Consider the following 13469-nt stretch of genomic DNA (forward strand, 5'->3'; position numbering starts at 1 on the left):
CCCACCAGACAGTGGCCAGCTGCAACGCTGGGGCTCCCCCAGGCACAGAGATGCCATTGCCTATTTCTACATTAGCTGCACTGCGATAGCGCGGTCAGCTGCAACATTTGGAAGCCATTTATCTTGTTGAGGAATGGGTGAGTTGCAACCCACGGCCCCCAGCGCATGTGCGCACCGTTGTTCTTGCCACATTGGTGGCCAGAGGGCTAATTGGATAACCCAGGAGTGAGCCCTGACTTTCTGGACATAGGGCATTTGAGCCCCGTTGTAAGGCCAGTTGGCCTTCATCATGTTAGGGTGTTGTTTGGACACAAGGCCCTTGCCAGTGCTACTATGGTGCATTGCTGCTTTTATGCCTAAGGGATGTCCTGCCTAATGAGATGCATAATGTGTTTTTATGCTTGTGATACCTAATGTGTAGTGTATTTATGCTTAGGGTGTTATGCATAATGGGTTTATGCTAGTGAGGCCGAATGCGTAATGTGTTTATGCTAAGGAGGGTGTCTAACGCTAATGTGGTTATTTTATTCACCCTGATTTATGCCTCTAATGATGTTTCTGCTAAAGAGGTTTGGGCCTAATGTTTTTTTTTGTCTACTGTGATGCAGACATGATGTGTTTATGTTGCTAGATATAATGCTTAGGTCATTATGGTACCAGTGGTTACTGGATGTGCTTTGCATTTACTTACCTGTTCTGATGGTTCTGACCGTGGCCCGATTGGCCTGGTCCTGTGTATAATTCCCTGTGAATATTGCCTAGTGCCAGTTGGCACAGCATAAATGTGTGATTAGGTTTCTAATGTGTTCATGATAATACAAAGGCTAATTTTTTGTGTGTGGTGTGCCTAGTGTGTTGCTGCTGCGTGTGTGTGTTGTGCAAACGCTTTACACATTGCCTCTGGGATAAGCCTGACTGCTCCTGCCAAGCTACCAAGGGTAAGAGCAGGAGTTATCTTCCGCATGTAACTCCCTTGCCCTGACTAGAGTGGTGGTTTCTGCCTGGCTTTGGCGCAAGCCATAGCCAACCAGAAATCCCATTTCTAACATATGCTATACCAAAGTAAGGTATAGTATGCACAGAGTACAGTGGATCCCCAAAGATAGGCAGAGGTAAAAGTAGATAATATAATACCTCAATCTCATTATGTGGTAGTGTGAGCGAGCAGTAAGGCTTTATTAGGGGGTAGTGTTAAGCATTTATTGTAAACACTCAGGCAAGAAATGTTGTCACAGCCTCAAAGACTGAATTCAGACCAATTTGTTTGCATAAAAATATAATTTAATTGTATTTTACTTCTAGAACCAAGCCAGGCCTGGTGCAGGTAAGGGAAATAATACTTTGCAAGAATAATGCAGTTAAACACAGTTGAAATGCAGTAAAATCCAATTGGTTTGTAAGTCAAAAGTGAAAGTAACTTTTCAGTCACTATTGTAATTGCTTTACAGTTACTATAGGGATTACTATTTTAGTTACTTTTGAGACTTGAGGCAAGTCACGGTTCACCAAATCCTAGATCAGGATTGCCGGGGAGACCTCCTCGTGGTGTTGGGCAACTCGAACTAGAGCCTTGGGCTTCGAGTGCAGAGTGTGGCAGACTCGCGGATTTTGGTGGAGCCAGAGTCTGTTCGTGAGCAAATCTGGTGCTCACAGGAGACAAAGTCTGGTTTGGGAAGCCAGGGCAGGTCCTCCGGGTTCTGGGGACTGTTGGCTGCAGGACACACTGGGATTTCGCTGGAGCAGGTCGAGGTCGGTAGAGGCCTGTAGGGCTGGGGCAAAGTCAGTTGGTATCCTCCTCTTCTTTCAGCATGGCTTCTTCAGTCCTTCTTCTTCTATCTTCATGTCTGATGAGGCAAGGTTGAGGGTTGCCCCTAAATAACAAATTTAAAAGTGTTACAGGTAGGGACCAATGGGTCCCTTCCTTGGGGCGGGTACCCCCGTAGTATGCCACCCTCCAGTGGGAGGGGTCAAAAGCCTCTCTCTGGGTGGCTGGTTCCCCATGTTCAAGATGGCGGGGACTGAGAGTTGTGCTTCACCTCTCGTCCCCCACCTGAGGAATGGGGTTGGCAAAGGTGGGTACACCTCTCCTCCTAACTTGGCTTTCCCGATGATTCTCCCCCCCAAAATGGGGGTCAAAACTTGTGGGGGCCAGTTGCCGAGAGCATAAAATGGCTGGGGTAGCTCACAAAGGCAGCAAACCATTGAAGCTTCCCCTGCGTGGACCCTACCTATCCTGGGGGAGGAGGCTTGGCACCTCTACCAAGGATGTTCTTTTGTTTCAGGACTCCAAGAGCGGCAGGCTCTTGACCCAGGGGTCGAGAAACATGTCTGGTGGTGGCAGCTGTTAGGTCGTTTTTCAGGGGTCATCTCTAAGATGCCCTCTGAGTACATTTTTCATTAAATACCACAGTGACATCAGAGTGGGTTTAAGGTGCTAAGAAGTTTGATACCATACTTCCCAGTTTTCATTAAAGCCATTATGGTGCAGTGGAGTTCGCATTGACAAACTCCCATACCATATACTCATTATTGCTTCACTGCACTTACAATGTCTAAGAATGGACTTAGACACTGTAGCGGTATAAGGCTCATGCACCTGTACCCTCACCACTGGTATAATGCACCCAGCTAGAGGGGTGGCTTACCTATGAAAGGACAGTGGATTGTAGGCATGGCACACAGAGATGTGTGCCATGTCAACTCTTCACTTGGCTCTGCAACAAACACGCAGCCTGCAATGTCAGTGTGTGTGTGTGCAATGGTACAGGACTTCTAAGGGTGGCATAATAAGTGCTGCAACTCTTAAAGGCCTTCCCTGGTCACAGTGCCCTTGGTGCCTATGGTACCTTTTACAAGGGACTTACATGTGGCCAGAAAGTTGCCAATTGGGTTTTGCAACAGTACAATTTGGGAAAAGAACATAGGCCCTGGGTACCTGGTTGGCAGGAAACCAGAGCACACTCAGTGAAAGTGCATCAACATTAGGCAAAAAGTAGGGGGCAACCATGCAAAACAGTAGGCACTTATAAGTGCCCATGACAGTTTGGCTGGCCATCGTAGGCTGGCCAAACAGACATGCACACTTAGGGTTTCGCCAACCCAGCTGTGTTATACACCCTGGTTGGAGAAAAGCTGCATGCTCCCTGTACCTGAGCAAGCATCAAACCAGCCCAATCAGGCCAATCCAAGTGATGCTCTCATGCTGAGTATAGCATAAGAGCATTGTCTGGATTGGGTTGGAAGCCTGTGCAGTGAAGCCCATCGACTTCTGGGTCGAAAAGAGAAACAAAGCAGGAGGGAGCAGCAGGTAGGGATTTTTATTTTTAAAACCCAAGCCCTCCTTCCCCCACCCAATCCCTTTACTATAGCGGCAGCTGATCCTGACTCTAACCTATGCATTCTTGGTGACCTAAGCATTTGGCTTGACAAACCCAATATGCCCCATCCAAAACAAATCATCTCTGGCCTAGACACACTAAACTTAAATCAGATCGTCCACAAACCCACACACATCGCTGGCCACATCCTAGATGTAATTTTTGTACATTCAGAATCAGTTACCTTCAGACAATTACTCCAATCACATGGTCAGACCACCATTTGCCTGTTTTTCGGCATAAAACCACACAAAGCAACACATCTAAAACCACCTTCCATGTATCCACCTATCAACCATGGAACAAACTCAATTTTGAACACTTAGTTACACAACTAACATCAAGTACAGATCTAGGCACAATAAGGTCTGTAAAAAACCATATGAGTGACTAAAGGAAGCTTTTGATATCCTAATAGTACTAAGAACAACACAACAGAACAGAGGAAAACAGGCACCATGAAGAAATACAGAGATAAAAGAGACAAAAAGATGCAATGCACCTGGCTCAAAGCAAACACAAATCAAGACAAACTTCACCTACGGAAACCTAATAGATTATAGAAGTCAGCAATAAAAAAGCTAAGAATAAATACTATTCAGACATAATTCAAAATGCTAAATGATCAAATGAAGAATTCTATAAAATTCTTACCGAATTTAGTAAACCAAATTGCCTAGAAGGAGCTTATCCCATTACTCAAGATTTCACAGACAAATGAGCAAATCATTGCACAACCAAAGCAGACATGTTGAACAAAGAAAAACCACCAGCACCAACCATGGTCCAAAAACCCATGAGTAGGCTAACCCAGACTCTGCATTCCTTGCAAAAATATCACATATGAACTTATGGACTTGGTCAAATCAGGAAGACCTGCTGGTAGCCCTTCTGTGCCATGTCCACCACAAACCTTCAAGAACCTTCTTCTGAATACTTCTGTTGACACACCAATTACAAATGGACCTTTCTTGGGCAAACTGATAAAAAGAGCAGCCTTCGCCCAGATGTCACAATTCATTAAAGACAACTCCATACTTTCAGACTTCCAACCAGGATTCCATCCAGGAAGAGACACATAATCTGTCCTCATTTCCATCTGGGATGACCTTAAGAACACAGATGACTGAAACAGGGTTGCTGCACTACTCTTTGACCTCTCAGCTCCCTTTGACATAGTTGACCATGACATTCTAATACAAAAGGCTCTACGAAGACAGCACAGATTGGACTGCTCTTGACTAGATCACATCCTACCTTTAAAACAGAAATAATGTAATCCATACCCCCCCTTTCTTATCCAAACCATACTTCACAAAAGCAGAGGACCCTCAAGGCTCTATCATCTCACCCATGCTTTTCAATATGAAGTCATTACCGGCACTGATCCATGAATATCACCTCACATACCATAACTCTGCAGATGACACACAAATACTCCTTAAACTGGAAAGCCCAAAGACATTGGAAATTTGCAAATTTTCAGTTGCCTCAGAGTCATTGATCAGTGGATGACATGGAGCCATCTAAAACTGAATGCTTCCAAAACGGAAATACTCACTTGGGAAAAGCATGACCTACTTGGCGCCTGATGATCTGAGAACACTGTCTAAAGTATCCAAGGAAGTAAGAAACCTCAGAATTACCATGCACGCCAAACTATCAATGAATGCCCAAGTGGACAAACTAGCAAGATCAAGCTGCAATACTATAAAAACTCTGTGACACATCTTTCCCCACCTGGGATTTCATCACAAAGCCCATGCTACTATCTCTCTTGCTCTATATAAACTTGATTATGCCAATTGCCTCTACCACAGATAATCTGTAACTACTATGAAAAGACTACAGCGGATTCAGAACTCTGCTGCCAGACTACTCTCACATATAAAGCCACAAGCCCACACTTCTCCTGCCTTGAAGGCCCTACACTGGCTATCGGTTGCCAGAAGATCCACATTCAAGCTGCTTTATATCACCCGCAGCGTGATACAAGGAACATGACCACTCCTTATCAGGAATAAAATCACCAAATATGTTCAACAAAGGAACCTCCGCTCTAGACTGGTATCTCACCTCAAAATCCCACCTACAAAAAAAAACGTAGGCGGCACATCCTTCTCTGTTGAAGTAGCCAAACCAAGAAATTCTGTACCCCCAAAAATAATGATCCAAGGATTACTACCTTATCTTCAGAAGACTACTCAAGAGCTTGCTCTTCCCCACATAACCACCATACTCAAACATAAATATACAGCATATCCCTGTGTATAAAAGCATTTATTTGGACTATATATGTGTACCTAGATATGCGAATTCCTTTTTATAAACGTGTATAATAATTATGTTTATAAATACATTGATAATCATTTGTGCTGCTTAACAAATGTGCATGTTAAGTATGGTTATATTATTCCATGTTTATCATGTACATAGGTCAATATGTAAATAATTAAATTTTCATCATAACTATCTATCTGTAACTGCTTCACTATTGAATTACATTAAAAAAATATGTAAAACAAAAAATGAGCGCTCAAATAACAGCCACTGGAAAGTCTGAGTGAATTAAATATAACTGAAATCTATATATTACCTTCCTTATACATATATACCTTCCATGTACTTATGTATCTTTATATTTATTACTTTACTTTTAATTAACATCTAATTCTACAATGCACTACTCTGTAGTTCTCTCAGTATATCCTCTACCTCCACTCTCTGACTCATCCCAAACCTCATTCTACTACTCTCTCCAATACGCTACCCTATTTCTCACCCTATACTTCACTCAATATATCCTCTACCCCCACTCTCTGACTCATCCCAATCCCCATTCTACAACTATGATCCCCTTAAGAACCCTTTCTAGAATCTTCCCTCCTCCATCCCTCCTTGCATCATCTCAAACCTATTTTACTATTCTGATCCTCCAAACAAGCCTTTCTAAACCCTTCCCTCTGTCTCTTCCCCCCTCCACTTTACTCATCCCAGACCTCCTCCTACTGCTATGATCTCCAGAAAACACATTATAGACCCTTCCCTCTTCCATCCCACAAGTATCCTTTTTAATCAAACTAACAGACTCACTTTCATATTTCCCTACACTAATTCCCCCACTAATCCTGTTTGGGTTTCGGAGTAGCGTGCTACCCACTGGGTACGCAAGTGCTATATAAATGAAAACACTTACAGGTTCTATCTCTCCACTATACTTTTTCAGTCCTAATAGTCAACAAACATGTCCACTGTTCAAATTAATTTTCTATCTCCCTATACTAATTCACCACTAGTCTTTTGATGGTTCCGGAGTAGCTTGCTACTCAGCAAAAAGTACTTTGATGCCTCGTCAGGGGTAGTAAGCGCATATAAATGCAATTACTATTACAATATGCTAGTCTCTTGACCAATTGTTAAACTGGGCTACCACCAAGGGCAAACCAAGGAACGTGTTATCCAGTTAATTTTTTTTAGTGATGATGCATTAATCCGAACAAGCATTATTCAGGCCTCCTGGTTGCAATCCTATTCAGAGTCAACTGAAGCACATTCATAATTGTTGTTGATATCCTGTAAACACTGGGCTACCCCATACCATATGATAGAATTCTGCCGGTACGTTCGATGTGTCGTGCTCCTCACTAGCGGTGACCACTGTTTTGGTGCAGGCAGCGGCGTTGGGGATGGTGTTGGGTTTTTTCTAGATGTTTCAGTATAACCACTCAGTTCCAAGGGCCCAGGACTGGTTTTGGCATCACTTAGCATTGCAAGACTCACAGCAGAAGAGTCCGTGTGCTGGTACAAGATGTGAATGAAGTCTTTGATATCCCCGAGACTTCCAACAGGAGGTAAGCTGAACTGAAACCCTTGGAGAAACTTGTAATGCAGGATGGAGAAAGAAAAGTCCATTCCCTTAACTGCCCAAGATAGAAATAGCAGCAGCAGCCCAACTCAGAAAAGTGGTAGTCCCTCCTCACAGCAATACTGCTCGTCTTCCTGGCAGAATATCCTGAATCCAAAAGTGTTCTCAAGTTATGGTGTCAGAGCTCCAATACTTATACCAGTTTCTACTTTTGAAGTAGGCAAACTTCTAAGGAAGGTCTATGTAGTGCACAATACCATGCCTTTCCCTGGCCTGGCTCCAGACACACTACAGGGATGTAGACAGCTATGAGTGAGGCCAGGCACAGCCCAATTCAGATGCCAGTGACAACTCCTCCCACCACTCTAGCTCATGAAGGCCCATCAGCCTGGTGATGGCCCATCAGGATATGCAATGCACATCCCTGCTCTCCTTGTGTGACTGTCTATAGCAGAGGTCTTCAATCTGTGGGGCATGACCCCAAGGGGGACTGTTGAGTCCTGGGAACTGGGTTGCACTATTCCAGGCCTCACTTCTGTCTGGAATCTAAAACATGTAAAAAGGAAAAAGACAACCAACCGGGATGCTTTAATGCTTCAGCCAAAGTTAATTGAGTCTCCTGGTCTGTGAAACGAAAAGGCCAGGAAGGCAGGTAAAAAAATCCTTTGTGCCAGGGTGACTGCTTCCTTAAATGAAATGCAAATGTGTGAGTTAATGTAAAGGATGCATGGGAGCGGTTCTGGCTTTAATTGCTTGAATCACTCCAAGCATTGTGATGGCAAAGATTTTTTGTACTTTTTAGTGATAATACGAAGAGTTCACAACTAACTCCGTGTGTAGTGGGCGCAGAGTTGCAAACGAACTCTGTGGAACTCCACAACACTATGCTATGCCACCTGCCCCTCCCATGTTATCAATTAAATCTACATTACGCACTAGTAAATTTAAACCACTTACCTGGCTTGCGGCGTCCCCGGGTTGCCCTCTTCTTCCTCGCAGGATCAGTAATCCTTGAGAAAACTGTGCATGTGCACGCGCGCACGAGCATGTGCATTAGTTGCGAGAAATGCGCATGCGCTGGCGGAGAGGAGGTCGCCACCCAGGGTTATTAACAACTGAACTGCGAAGTGAAGCTTTTATTCATATTTGCATTTACACAGCGCTTAGCACCCCTGAGAAGGTGTTGAAGAGACAGTTATGCCAAAAAACAGTTTGCATTACTTATGGTCTGGTATTAAAAAATCTCCATTTTGGAAGCTCTCTTTTATCCAAAAACTATTTGTACAGTTTGTAGCAGTCTATCTTATAATGTGTGTAACGCAAGTATTAAATATTGACTTACATATTCACAGTCCTTTCTGTCACAGGCTGTGACCTCCTACCACTAAAAATACAGAAGTCTCTATTCTCCACTGCGGCAAACAAATTAAATTCTCTGTCTCTCTGGTTTCACATAGACCTCTGTAGTACAGCATTAACTAACAGAGGTGTGCTAATGTACAACAGTGCATTTCTCACTGAGTAACAACTTTTTAAAATGTATTTTTCATTTACGCTACCCATATTGTATATGTAGCTACCTGATTGTGAAAGACCTAAAAAACGAACAAAATATTTTGGGGCTGATTTATTAGAGGCTTGCCTCAAAGCGTCACTTTTTTTGAACCTCTGGCAGCACAAGCATCTAAATCATATCTATGAGGCGACGCAAAGTCACCATGTGTGGGTTTGCATGGCCTCATAGATCTGGAGTAAGACAAAGCAGTCACCTTGGACCATGACATGGACTGCCATATTCTCTTTGATCGCCAATGACACAGCAATCAGACTGCGGACTGAACTCTTCCTCTTCCTTTGGACTTGTCATTCCCTGAAGGACTCTGGCTGGCCCTCCACGGGCCAACATTGTAATGTGGGGTTTGATGGCCCTGTATTGCTCCAGATGAAACACTTCACTGAATGTGCATTAAACATTCATAATCACACAGATGTGTCATGTCTATGGTCTTTCAAGTGTGGAAGTATGGATGAATGTAGGCTCAGTGATTTCCCCTTACATCCATGTAGCTCATGTCGTTGAACTTGGGTCACAGGGTGACACATTGCCGAATGCAGTTTGGGTGGCACCGGCACTACAACAGGGACACACGCATTAGTTACTTCCTTGGCCATGCCCAGTACGGAACCATGCACAGAGCCCCTGGGTCATTGTTCAGACCCTTACGCTGGACTGGCATATGTCAGGCCAGCCCACTCTGCTTACACTCACTGGAGGTGACAACCACGATACTTGTCCCAGGTCTTTCCTGTAGTGATCTGCTGGTCACAGGTCTAGCTGTCAGCATGCCACAGCCACTCCCTCTTGGCTGGTGTACACCCACACTACACCCATCCAGCACATGTGTCATAGTACATGTGACCCTGCAAATAAAAAGGGCAAGGAGCACGTGCTCAACGCCATTTCCACTCTCTATCTGGGGGTATCCATGTGGTGTTAAAGTAGGCATGAGGGTATACGGCCCTGCAACATTACATTCTCCAGGGCCGGAGGCGACATGCTGTTGTCCGCACCACAATACTCAATCATACAGGGTCCATGACTTGCGGGGCACAGACTTGGTGGCACCGGATACACTACGGCCGGCACAGGCACAAAGCCATGGGACGGTGACTTTCGGTGCACTGAGGTAGGGGCACCTTAAGTGCTGAGCGGGTGTGCAGCCTGCGATGATGCCGGGTGTACTGGTATGTCCTCTGCCATGGTAAAATCAAGACCCAGAATCAAATGTGAGACCTGGTGGCCTGTGGAGCAGGGCTGCATGATGTGGAGGGTGCCATGTTCACAGGCCCCGTACTTGGGGCTTGTACAGGCACATGGTGGGCCATCTTTGCGACATGCCGGTGGCGGAAGATGAGCTGTGAGGCCTGGGTGTGCAATGGTGGGCATGCCCCGCTGGGTGGCGGGAGGGGCTGGGGTGCAGCTGCCTGGGTGTGCAGGGGTGGGCATGCACCGCTGGGCGGTGGGAGGGGCTTGGGTGCAGCTGCCTGGGTGCACAGGGGTGGACAGGTGATGATGTCATGTGCAATTGCATGTACTTTACCATTCATGTATCTGGACTCTGTTTCAGATGTGGGATCTGTTTCAGATGAGGGACCTGGTGAACTGCACTACATACTTGCACGTGGTTGGGGACACACCAGTGGCAGCAGGTGAGCAGTGTGGCCTGGGTGTGCAGTCTATCCCCCTGTCCCTCTGTTCTTTTCTCTGTGTCTCTCGCGCCCTCTCTTTCTGTCTTCCTCTCTCTCTCCCTCTATTTCCGTCTTCCTCTCTCTCTCCCTCTCTTTCCGTCTTCCTCTCTCTCCCTCTCTTTCCGTCTTCCTCTCTCTCTCCCTTTCTTTCCGTCTTCCTCTCTCTCTCCCTCTCTTTCCATATTCCTTTCTCTCCCTCTCTTTCCGTCTTCCACTTTCTACCTCTCTCTTTCCGTCTTCCTCTCTCTCTCCCTCTCTTTCCGTCTTCCTCTCTCTCTCTCTCTTTATCTCTCTCTCTCCTTCACTCTCTCTCTGTACTTTGATGGCCTCATGACACACCTTCTCTTCTGGATTTTTGTAGTGTTGTTTGTGACCTACAGGTTGTCCCGAGGAGAGCCGCCATGAGTCTTCATTGATGTTCTTTTGAGTTCTTTTGAATACATTTTCTTCTGGTAATTCGAAGGTGAATGTGTGATGCTCATTTTTGTGACGACACATGGATGTTACATGTGATTGCGGGACATCATTCAAATTTTCTGTACATGATTTCGTGTAGTTAATGTGACATGTCTTTGCCCAGGTTGGGGGGGTGCCCGGGGGGGGGGGGGGGTCCTGGGGATGGTGGTGGTAGGTGTTGTGGCCCTGTTGGGGCTCACAACTGCATAATCAGTGGCTCCTTGGCATCTGTTGCCCATCAGGTGTGGCTCTGGGCTGGGCTCCCCTATGTGGCGCAGGCTGTCATCCGACTTTACACCAGGTCAGAGCAGGTGCTAATTTCCTGCTGCTAACATGCCTTATTGCATGTTTTGTGATCTTATCGCTGATCTGGCTGATCATTGAGAATGTTGAGGAGTGGTGTTGTTGCAGCTTTTTGCACGGGAACGCCTCCTCTGCATCTCATTAGCGATAGTTGCGGGGGTCATCTGTGGCGATGTTTTTTGCTGCTGCTATCGCAGGTAAACTGGTGAAATGGGCTGTTAGCACCAGCTTGTGAATGGGGCGATAAATTTATCGCCACTTTGGGTGCGATAAAGTGCTGTTAACTCAGCATTAGTTGCTTGAGAATATGCCCCATAATTTTAATGAAATTGAAAGAACTATTTGGTAGTAGACAGATACCTTCACAAATTGTATGAGACCATCTAAATAATTTCAATACTCTTTGCATCAGGAACATATGTGAAAAATTGGGATGATGCTTGTCTGGGTTGTGAGCCCTGTTCATACAACAGCCACAATAACTTGCAGGGTGAACCACAAAAAGTCACAAAATTAACCTGTGCTTAACCCTGGGTAGGTTGGCTCAAAAAGCTGACTTAACTTAGAGGCAATGTGTAAAGTATTTATGCAGCTCACAAAAAATAATTAAATGAAAACACAGCACTAGAAAAATAGCAAACAAATTCGGAAATTAGTCAATTATTCAACACCAAAACAACAAAAAACCAATCAGTAGAACTGGAGTTATGATGTTTTAATGTTTTTGGTGAGAGCTATCACCTAAATGATCTAAGCACCACCCATGGACATCTAGTATTGCAAGACTTGGTCAAAGTCGAACAATATGGCAGACTGCGATGGAGCGCAGTTCAGATACAAGAAGCAGATTGCATTGCGCCAGTCAGCACTTACCTTCAGACAAAGACCAAAGTCTGAGAAGAAGTATTCTAAGGAGGTAAAGTTCAGTAGGACAAGGCTGGAAGAGGTGTCAGAAGAGGCAGAGTCATCGTCATATGGCCTTGGGTCGAAGCCGCAGTGAACATTTTTATGTTTGGACTTAATTTCTGAAATGGAAGACAAAACTCTAAAGCAGGACCATGCTGAAGGCTGTAGCCGAATACAGTTCCACGAGGCCGGACACTCCTTTGGTGAACGACTGCTGAAAAGGATTCGCTGCTGCTGAGAAGAACGTAGCAGAGAAGCCTTAAATTCAATCTGACCGGCAATGCACCTTGGACGTATCAGTGAGCAGGGTGGTCCCATTCTACTCCTGGTTCTCAAAGCAGTTTTTAACCAAATGTCCTCAGTTTTGGGGCCATCTGGGAACCTTTAGCACCACAACCAAGGGTCCAAGACCAGTGGGGCATCATTTGGGGTTTCAAGCTGGGTCCTGATGTGGATTCAAGATGGTGGGAGCCTTTTGTGTCCCTGTGGCTCTGAACAGGAGACCAGCAAACTAGCCCTTGCAGTCACTTTGGAAGTCTGGGGTTCAGGTGAAGTAGCAGGGCTCACCAGCAGGGCTGGCCTCTAAGGGTTCAAGGCAGGCTCCAGGCAGCAAAGCAGTCCCTCCAGGTACAGCAAAGCCGTCTTGCAAAGTGCACAGCAGGTCAGAGCAGCAGGCAGTCCTCTGAGAGTTCTTTCGAAGGTCCGGGAGTGAACTGAAGAGAGGATCTGATGGTCCTATTTTTATACCCTGGTGCCAATCCTCTTGAAGTTGGGAGAAGCTTCTAGAAACTTTATTTTCAGTGCATGGAATTTCCAGTCTCCCTTGCCCTGGCTCCTAGTTGGCTAAAGTAACAATGTGGCGTTGTTAGGTCCTTTGTGTTAAGGCAGAGTACACCCTATTCAGTTGCAAGTGGGGCTGTTCTCATCTCCACCCCCATACAGCCAGCAGATGGCCCATTTAGGCAAACCAAATTCCTCTAATATGTGACTGACAGGAAGGAGTTCACAAAGTCTAACTGTCAGTTACACCCAGTTATGTGACCCAAGGCAGGCCTCAGGCATAAAAGGCTAAGGATAGGAAATACCAACTGTCTAAAGGTGGCATTTTCAAAATTGTAATGAAAAATCAGACTTCACCATTAAAGAAGATTTATCATTACAATTTCATAGATAATAAACATGACATAGCTGCCTGCTCACAACTGGATTTACAGTTCATTAAATATAATATGGAATCTCCAATGTTAACCTATGGTAAGGTTAGTCCTCACAGTAGTGAAAAACAAATTTAGGAGTGTTTTACTACTGGAATA

This window comes from Lissotriton vulgaris, chromosome 9 (genome assembly GCF_964263255.1).
Source record: "Lissotriton vulgaris chromosome 9, aLisVul1.2, whole genome shotgun sequence".
NCBI classification, from domain to species: Eukaryota; Metazoa; Chordata; class Amphibia; order Caudata; family Salamandridae; genus Lissotriton; species Lissotriton vulgaris.